We start from the raw sequence: 10,668 nt of genomic DNA on the forward strand, positions 1-10,668 counted from the left end.
CCTGCAGAAGGACTATATTAGGATAAGTTTTCTCCTTTAACATCACATTCTATGTATTTAATGTTTGCTAATATATTGTATTTCTTTCAACATTCCCTAATTACCATGATTGTAATATGCGGTGAATGTCCCCTTTGTTCTCATGCATGCTTGAATTTTTTAAACTTCCTTTTTTGTCCTTCATGCATATTTGCCTTCACTAACCTCCCCAGCATGCTATCCTGGGCCCATACATACCTAGCCTAGTCACTTAACAATGTATTTTGTCAGCTCCACAGTAATGCTTTACCCTAAACACCCCCTAAAATGTGTACAAAAGTTATTTTTGGCCTTAAATTCATGAAGAGTGCCAGAGGCTTTTTTTTTAGATCCCAAAATCATTTGGAACCCTCCCTCCCCCCAACCGCTAAGTCAACCGATACCAATCCTCTATCTGCTGACTTTGCCAAACCCATACACACTATACCTACCTCTTTTGTGGTCAGATTTCTGTATGAATTCCCCAAAGCATGTAGTGAAAGGGCCTGCCAGAATATTTTCAAATGTTACTGTTTAAATTTTTGTTCTCCTATTATCTTGATAGGTAATTGCAGAATGTAAAAAAGTGCTTCAATTTGTACAGTGTGTATTTATATTGTTGTATTATGACACTTCTTACCTGTCCAGTGGGCTGCCAATAGTGTAAGCAAAGAGGGGCTGGCCAAAGTAAAACACATTATTTATGCATTCAGCTCTAAATGAAGTGGAGAGTTTTACCTGTCCAAAACATATCCCCCCCCCCCTCAATTTTTTACAATGGGCCATCAGGGAGGGTGAGGAATCTGAAAAGTGGACCTTATATCTTTGTCTTTAAATACTCCTTAAAATAAATGTTATACTGATGTTGGCCAAGAATGTTTGTGTCTAATCTGCTTGCAATGTTTATGTGCAAAATTACTAAGTTCTTTTTTCTTTTTTGACTCCACAGTTTCCTTCAACGCCACAGAAATGGCAGACTGTGGCTTCCCAGTTTGCCCAGCGGTGAGACTTTCCCAACTGCAGAGGGGCAATTGATGGTAAACACTTCCACATCATGCCACCCCCCAACTTGGGGTCATACTATTATAATTACAAGGGGTTTAATAGTATTGTGATGTTGGTGGTGATGTCAGTGACATATGAGTTTCACTACGTGGACGTGGGGAAGAATGGCCAGATGTTGGATGGTGGAGTCATCGCCCAGACAGTTCTACACACGGATCCAGAATGGTGGCTTGGGATTGCCACCTGCTGAAGAGAATGTGGAAGGAATCCCGTTTGTCTTTGCCGCTGATTAAGCATTTTGGCTGGGTGATCACCTGATGCGGCCATTCCCGATGAGGACCCTCACCCCAGACCAGAGGGTTTTTAACTACCGGCTGGCCAGAGCCAGAAGAGTGGTGGAGAATGCTTTCGGGATAATGGCCAGCCGGTTCCGTCTATTCCTTACTGCAATCAACATGGCGGAATATAAACGTAACCATATAATCCTTGCATGCTGCATTCTCCACAACTATTTAAGGAGATATTCAATGAACTATGTTGCCTCAGTTGGGCCTGAGGCCGGACTTAATGAACAAACCCACTTGAAGCTGGCTGTCCTGGCTTGCCCCCCCAAAGCGCCCGCGAGTTCTGTATCAAATATCAAATATATGGAAAACTTTGCGGGTAGGGGGGCCATTGATATGCCAGAAAATCTTTCATAAACATTTTAAAAATACATTTTTTAGTTGAACTAAAATAATATTTCCTTTTAATTAACTGCTTGTGTTTCTTTTAGCTGTCTCCTAGGTTATCCAATGGGTTTTTCTTTTTGGCCATTTTCTTCAACAGTGCAAATGTAATTTATTTGACACATGAGGTGACAATCTCTTCTTCAGCGAACTATTATGTTGTGGGTCTGCTACACACACACCTTGTTTTTGTTGTTAATGTATGTAATGCATTAATGATAAAAATATTCATCATTTTCAGCACCATGAATTAATTTTGTGAGTCACGAAAATGGCCTGATTGTGGCAACTGTTAAAGCACTGTGGGAGTTATTTACTAAAGGCAAATCCACTTTGTACTACAAGTGCACTGCAAAAGTGCACTTGAAAGTGCACTGATAGTGCACTTGTAGTGCAAAGTGGATTTGCCTTTAGTAAATAACCCCCATTGCCACTGTAAACACTAACTTACTTTAAAAAATGCTATTTAGCATTGAAAGAAGAAGCCACACATTGTTGATTAGAAAAAAATTTACAGGCATACCCCACTTTTAAATACACAATGGGGTTTATTTACTAAAGCTGGAAAGTGCAAAATCAGGCTCACTTCTGCATAGAAACCAATGAGCTTCCAAGGTTTTATTACCAAAGCTTAATTGAACAAGCTGGGGTTAGAAGCTCATTGGTTTCTATGCAGAAGTGAGCGTGATTTTGCACTTTCAAGCTTTAGTAAATAAACCCCATTGTGTAATTAAAAGTGGGGTATGCCTGTACTCTGTGCACATTCACATGTGCGTTAGAAAGGGGTTTTTGACACAATTTCTCAAGTTTACGCCTTCAATATGCCACGAGACCCCATGATATGTCTACTGGGGGCCCTGGATGATGAGTTGTTATCCCCCTCAGCACACATGGCGATTATTTGCCTGCTATATGTTGCTTGCAAATTAATTGTGCAACTCTGGATAACTCCTAGGGTTCCCACTAGGTGCCAGTGGGTTGAGCAGATTAATCAAATGTTAATCAGGGAAAAACTGACATATTAGCACAGAAATGCAATTTTCTACAATGTGGCAGGCCTGGCTGGAGGTACCTGGGCTGGCGCCACATCAATTAGTTAAAAATAGACTTTTACGATGCTAATGATCAAGAGAAACTGATTTAAATGGTGGGAAAAGAATACTTACCTAAATGAGAAGTGTAATGACATTCATAAACTCTGGTGGGTCGGATAAAATGCTAGGATGCGGCTTGTCCCCAATGATCTGGGGGCATGCGGATCCAGTCCGAAATAGTAAATGTTTTATTTTTCTTTATATGGAAAGAATTGTTTTTTAGTCTCCCAGATGGATCACTCCGTTGTACTCATTGTGCTTATACTCCTGCATTATTGTACATTACCTACAAGGTCTGTCTTATGTCTAGAATGTTTGATACATGGTATAACTAAATACTAAATGTCAACACTTAAATTTTCTGTTATGGTATGTACTATTCTGTATATTATGTATGTGACATAACAAACAAACAAAATAAAACTCTTTTTTTGATTTTAAAAAAAAGGGTTTTTGAACAAACCAACATATTTTTTTTTTTTTTTTTTTCAACAATAGTTTTTATTCATTTTTCAGTATTACAGAAGATGAAAAGCCTTGAAAAGTTAGTACATTACAAGTACATATTTCAAAGAAAAAAGAAAGAAATGTATGGAGAAAGTCTGACTTTTTTTTTGTTTTCTCATCATTCTTATACATATATTTGTTCTATAAAACGTTATCTATAAGAACACTTATCATTCCTCTTAACCTTTGATCTGTCCTTCCATCCCGATCACCCCTCTGGGAACTAACTGCGATCGTGAGTGAGGATCCGCCTGTTGTGTATCCTCTACCATTCCCTTTTTTGTAAAGTAAGTGTATATTTCCAGAAGTACGTACTGTCATCTTCTTATGTAATTAGAAATAAACTGTTAGAGGATTTAACTTGAAACTGGGGAATTGTAAAATTAAAATAAAAATTAAAAAGGAATCAAAAAGGTGGGGAAAGGGGGAGTAGGAACTAATTTCCTGAGGATGGATTTCTATGTTGATTTTTACTTACGTAAAAAATTTTTTTCATTTATAATTTATGGTTTTATTTTCCCATTTTATGTCCACTTAAAAATGTTGTTTTGTAGTTTTATTATAGTTTTTATACCATTCTATCCATGGTTCCCAATGTTTAATGAATTCTGCGTATTTCCCTTCTCTATAGGCTAGCATGCTTTCATAGGTAAAGTGAGTTGTGAGTGTGCGAACTACATCTGCGATGTCCGGGAGATTAGGGGATCTCCAGAGTCTAAGTATCACCAACTTGGCTGCTAGGAATAAGTGTGTAGTAAATGATCTGAATAGGTAGGGGATGTTTTCAATGCCTAAGTTTAAAATGGCCAATTCTGGTGAAAGTTGGATGGTTGTTCCTATGACTTGTTGAAGAATTATGAATACTTTGGGCCAAAATGCTGCTAACTTCCCACATGTCCACAGTATGTGGAACAGGGTTCCTGTTTGTGAGCAATTTCTCCAGCATAACGGAGGTGTTGAGGGATCAAATTTTGCTAGTCTGTATGGCGTTAAATACCACCTTTGTGTAATTTTATGGGATAGTTCCCACATGTTTGTACTTTTGGTGGCTGAGTATATGTATTGTAATGCTTTGTGCCACTGGTTTTCAGTATATGATGTTTCTAGGTCTCTTTCCCATGCTATCATAGGGTTAGATTTTTCTAGGATAGATTTGTTGCCAAAAAAATCATAGAATAGTGAAATTCCTCCCTTGCGATTCGCTGTGGAGGTAAGATAGATATGTATTTTCCAAAATAGCTTGCATTGTAGGAGTTTGTTATTCCTGAGGAATGAGGATATACGTATGTAGTTAATTTGTTCAGAGGCTGGAAGGTCAAATTCTGATTGTAGTTGTATGAAAGATTTTAATTTATCATCTTTGAATAGGTTGGATATCCATTTTATTCCTGTAGAAGACCACTTGGTTAAGCATAAGTTAGGGACAGTTATTGCTATTGCTTCAATAGGTATATCTAGATGAATAGTGGGTGTTGGTATAGGATTGATTGCTGTTAATTTTTTCCAGCAAGCTTGTGTCGCTAGTATTGTGGGGGATAAATAGTTATATTTTTGGACTTGGAAAGGTGAGGCCAGAATGAAGTAGTATAGGTTCCCCCCTGGTATTTGAGATTGTTCTAGGGTTCCCCAGAGTGGTGTTGCATGATCAGGAAACCACCCTCTGATCTGCGTTAATACTGCCGCCGTGTGGTAGTCCCCAAAAATTGGAGCTCCCACTCCTCCTGCTTTTTTTGCTTTGCTGAGTTTAGAGAAGGAGCTACGTGCTTTTTTACCCTCCCATAAAAAGGTAGTTAGTATACGTTGTAGATTTTTAAAAAAGATTTTTGGTACTGGTATGGGAATTGTTCTAAAAATATACAATATTTGAGGTAATATTTGCATCTTAAATGCTGCAAGTCTACCTGACCATGATAGTATAAGTTTGCTAAGTTTTTGTGTTCCTTCTCTTACCTTCCCTTCAAGTGGTAGATAGTTTGCTTTAAACAGTTGTTCAGGATGTGAGGTAAGGTTAATCCCCAAATAATTGATCATGTGATTGTTCCATATATATGGGTATTTAGCTTGTAATTCTATTTGTTTTGTTGGGATACTCCTAGATCTAGTATGTACGATTTGGTATCATTCACTTTATAATATGACACTTTGCCGTAGTCCCTGAGTAGGGAGCATACTTTCTCCAAGGAAGACACCGGATCAGTAAGCATCAAGATCACATCATCAGCGAAAAGACTTATGACGTGTTTTCTTTTATTGATCATAAAGCCTTGTATTTGAGGTGATTGTCTAATTTTGGCTGCTAGTGGTTCCATGAGTAAATTGAAAATGAGGGGGGACAAGGGGCACCCCTGCCTCGTGCCATTTGATATCCCGAAGGATCTAGATAACATGCCTGATGTGTATACTCTTGCTGACGGAACAGTGTACAAGGCCAGGATGGCGGATAGGATGTGTCCTGTTAGTCCGAATTTCTCTAGGGTTTGTGACAAGTATAGCCAATGCACCCTATCAAACGCCTTCTCCGCATCCAATGCTAGAAGCAGAGAGGGCGTTCGAGTTCTCCTAGCTATGTGGATTATATTTATTAGGCGTCTGGTCGCATCTGATGCTTGTCTTCCTTTTGTAAAACCTGATTGGTCTGAGTCAATTAAGGTAGGGAGTATATTTATCATTCTAAGTGCTATCATTTTGGCGTAGATTTTCAAATCATTGTTTAGTAATGAAATTGGTCGGAAATTTTGGGGTTGATCCGGCGTCTTCCCAGGTTTAGGTAATGTCACAATAATTGCTTCGAGCATTTCAGGAGGGAAGGAAGCAGAGGCAGCAGCTTTATCATACACTTTAAGGAGGTGCGGACTTAAAATCGACTGGAAGTTCCTATAGTACTCACCTGTTAGACCATCTGGTCCTGGTGATTTGTTGTTTGGGAGTGTTTTTATAGTGTTTAGTAATTCTGTCATGGAAAATGGTAAGTTGAGCGTTTGTAGTTGAGATGGTGTGAGTGTGGGAAGATCTATGTTAGAAAGAAAGTCATTTATTGTTTCTGGTGTGGGTTGCGGTGTTTTATCATCTTTGTGTAGGTTATATAGAAATCCGTAATAGTCGCTAAATGCGTCTGCGATACCTTGTGGATCATATATTTTTTGCTTTGTATTCGGATGTATAATGTGGGCTACTTTGGTCTTAAAGCGTTGTCCTTGTATCCTCCTTGCCAATGCTTTACCAGCTTTATTGCTAGTGGAATAAAAGGACGTTTTTGATTGTTTTTCTGTTTGTTCGTATGTTTGAATTAATACTATTCTGAGATTATGTCTTAATTCAGTAAGTTTAGTGCTTATAGAGGGGGTGGGGTTGTTTTTATTAAAAGCTTCTAAAGTGTCAATTTCCTTTAGTAAATTTGCGATTTTTTGCTGCCGCTGCTTCCTGAGCCTTGCTCCTATTTGTATAAATATTCCCCTTATATATGCCTTATGGGCATTCCATACTAGATAGGCATCATTCGTAGATGGTGAATTGACCCGAAAATAACTGGACAAGTGGTCTTTCAATAATTTTTTAGTTTTAGGGTTTTGGATGATGTGGGAGTTAGCACGCCACATATAAGCGGCGGTGGTAGGGTAAGAGTCCTTAAGTGTAAGTAGAACAGGAGCATGGTCTGACCACGCTATTGTTCCTATTTTTACCTGAGTCACTTTTTGCAATAGCCACTTGTCTGTCAGGATCAGGTCAATTCTTGTATATGTACAGTGTCTATGTGAAAAGAAAGAATAATCCCTTTCACTGGCGTGTAGACAACGCCAAGTATCGAATAAGTCATGTGATCGTAAAAAATTATTTAGAGAATATGTTCTTTTAGTAGGGGCTGTAGTAGAGTCCATTTGTGGATCCGGAACAATGTTAAAGTCCCCGCACATTATGAGAGAGCCTTGGTGTAAGTTCTTTACTTTCCTCATGAGCCCATGTAAGAATTTGATTTGCCGTTTATTGGGTACGTAAACATTGAGTAGGGTGTATCGGATGTTGTTGATATCGCATATTATAATGAGATAGCGACCTGCTGTGTCCGTCGTAGTGGAGATTAGGTTAAAAGCGATTGTATCCTTTACTGCAATCATCACTCCTCTTTTTTTTGCTGGCATGTTAGAGAAGAAAAAATGTTGGAAGGATTTATGCGAACATTTAGGTGGTGCCTTTTGGTGGAAGTGGGTCTCTTGGACGCATAATATATCGCATTTAGATGTATCTGCTTCTCTCCATAGAGATGCTCTCTTAGCTGGGTGGTTTAAGCCGTGGGCGTTTACTGAGAGAATGTTAATTGGCATCTTGGTATTTTAAGTGGTGTGTTTGTGTCTGATGATAAACGTACTCACAGTTAGGAGTAGTGGAAGGTTGTATGATTCTTGGCGTTGTTCTTTTGTTCTTCTTGTGGACATTCATGTTGATTTCGTGAATATCTTGAACGTGGTAAGGGTAGTCGCTGAATTCTTCTGGATAGAATGGTGGGAATAGTTCCTGTAAAATAGGGAAAAGTGGAAAGCAAAACAAAAGAAGAAAACCAAATAAACTAAAACTTAAAAGGAGGGTTATGTTAACCCTTGTGCAGACCATGTCTGCTCAGGCTTTGGGAGCTTGTGGTGTGGTATAAGCTCCAATAAGCGGGGCCCTGTGTTGGGCTAATGATATGAGGACTACCATTCTAGGCTTAGGGTGCCTGCTATCATTTGTAATCTGCGGCTTGCTGCCAATCTGGAGGGACTTTGTTGAGGTTTCTATCGTCAGAGGAGGGGGTACGTTCATCTGAGATGATTTTCCACTTTTGCAGCAGTTGGTATCCCTTAGATGGGGATGTGATTACATGGTTCACTCCATCTTTAGTGATTAGCAGTTTAGTTGGATAGCCCCATTTGTAGGTAATGCTATGGTTCCTTAATGCTTTGGTAATGTTATTCAAATTCTTGCGCAGCTGCAAGGTAAATTGTGACAAATCTGCATAGAATTGTAATGCGGCGTATTCTGTGTCACGGTGCTCCCCTTTGCGTGTAATTGTCATCAGGCGCTCTTTTGATTGGTAGAAGTGCATTCTGAATAATACATCTCTAGGTACATTTTCTGGGATAAACAAGGGTTTAGGCAGTCTATGTATCCTATCTATGGATAGTTCTATGGCCGGTATTTCGGGCATAAGGGTGGTTAGCATTGCAGTCGCATAGGTGCGCAGATCTGAAGGTTGCACATTTTCCGGTATTCCACGGATCTTAACATTATTGCGTCTGGATCTGTCTTCTAAATCTGCTAATTTAGCTTTGATCCATGTTTGTTCTCCTTCCGCTGTATCGTGTGCGTCTACTAGGTTGTTAATGGTGGTGGCATAGTCCCCCATTCTGGTCTCAATATGATCTACTCTTTCTCCCACTGCAGTTAGTTCTGTGTTAAACTTCCTCATGCATGCCATCATGTCGGTGTGCAATGTGCTTCTTAAAGATATGAGCATGTCTTTTAGTGTGGTGTCTGACACTGGCTGGTTCAGCGTGGGGAAGGAGACTATGGAGTCTGGGAGCTCTCTTGTGTCCTCTTGTGAGTCTGCATTAGATCTTACCTCACAATTCTGTGTCCCAGATTCATCCATTCTGAAGCGTGCTTTGGCCGGACTTCTGTTTAGTGGTGATGAGGGTTGTGAGGAGTCTTCCATGTCGAAAGCACGCCTGTAGTCCTGGGAGTCGCGGCTCTGTGAGTGTTTGTGAGCCGCGCGCGCTGTGATGAAGAGGAGCCGGCGCCATCTTGTCCATGAGGCCGCTGTGGCTGTGTATAATAGTCCGTCAGCTTTTTCGGGCGGTGTTCCGCCTGCCGTTTTCTGGGCATGTTCCCGGAAGGTTGGGGGAGTGATCCGCCGGTATTAGAGGTTTTTAGTGTGCCTCTAGTCGCTGTGAGCCGCTATTTCTTCCCGCTGTGTGCTGGAGCTCAGGAGTCACACCGCCATCTCGGTGGAGTCCAGGCCACGCCCCCCCAAACCAACATATTTTTGAAATAACATTTTGGCGTTTGACATTACAAAATAGGCTTTTTTGTGGTAAACAGGCATGTTTAAAACCATAAAACAATGCACAACTCAGGAACTTACAAAGTTCAACTTTGATAAATTGAAGGCAATATCAGACATTAGTTAGTATGTCCAAACTGTGTTGATCTTGCCTTCATCAGATGGGGTGATGTCACCCCTGTGAAAGCCAAATTTTGAAGATGCGTGCAAATTGGGAGACAAAATGGGGATTTCCCTCCTGATCCCATGTCTAATGTCAACATGTGCTAGTTCCTAGCATGGGGGATGAATGGATGTGTTTCGGGGGTGCAACCCCTTCCTCTCAGCTACTTGAGTTGTGAGGAAGGGGTTGCACTCACAAAACGCATATATTGATATCCCGTGATGGCAGATAGCACATGTTGACACACTGTATGCATCTTCAAAATTTGGCTTTCAATATACTTCCAAAAAGTTTTAAAAATATTCAAAATAACAACAAATTGAAGAATTTAGGTGTGTTTTATATTCTGCCTAAAACATCAGTGATGTTTTTGAGTATTTTTTCAACATCATTGATGTCTTCCTTGATCTTCTGTAAGTTACGTTTGCACACCATGATCTCCCCGATGAGCATCTGTGCACTTGCACTTGTGAAATGAGTTTCTTCTTCCACAACATCCACATCACCTAAAATTCAAAAACATAACATGTATTATAAATATGCAGGCATCCATCTATTACCTGAAGTTGTGGTCTCTGACATTCACCTGTCGTGGTCACTATTTCACCCACTTCATAAACCTCTCCTTTTTCAACATCTTCTGGTTGTGGTGATTTGCTCTTCTTTAGGAGGTGGGGGGTCCCTGGTGTCCTCAGATGTCCCAAATCTTTTCTCCCCTATGTGAATCAAAAAAAGGTATACTTAGCACACAGATATTTGAGGCAAGAAATAGTAATATGAAACATTGCTTGGAAGTGTCTTACAATTGTCTTTTTGGCAGAGTTCCAAGCTGAAGACATTATTTATTTCCCTTTATAAAGATGGAATACTTACCTTTTTTGTACAATTTTCACACATGGAGACACCCCTAGTATCCACTGGAGCACCTGTGTGGGACACCCTAAAAAGGGTTTTCTGGTGTCCCACACTAGTGCTCCTGTGTTCAGATGTGTAAACAGCTGCTTAGTGTCCTCTCCTTAAACTGAATCAAGTTTGCATTTCATTCTAGTACAAACCCATCTAGACAACAATATCATATACTTCTTTTAATACAAATGTGCCTGAACAAATGTAGTTAAC

The 10,668-nt window shown here is 39.9% G+C and overlaps 1 protein-coding gene across 5 annotated transcripts in view; it reads left to right on the forward strand.

The window, feature by feature from the left end:
• Positions 1–10,668, forward strand: part of SGCZ (sarcoglycan zeta) — a 2,017,576-nt gene that overhangs the window by 1,049,187 nt on the left and 957,721 nt on the right. The gene's annotated exons all lie outside the window — the stretch shown is intronic.

This window comes from Aquarana catesbeiana, linkage group LG01 (genome assembly GCF_042186555.1).
Source record: "Aquarana catesbeiana isolate 2022-GZ linkage group LG01, ASM4218655v1, whole genome shotgun sequence".
Taxonomy (NCBI): domain Eukaryota; kingdom Metazoa; phylum Chordata; class Amphibia; order Anura; family Ranidae; genus Aquarana; species Aquarana catesbeiana.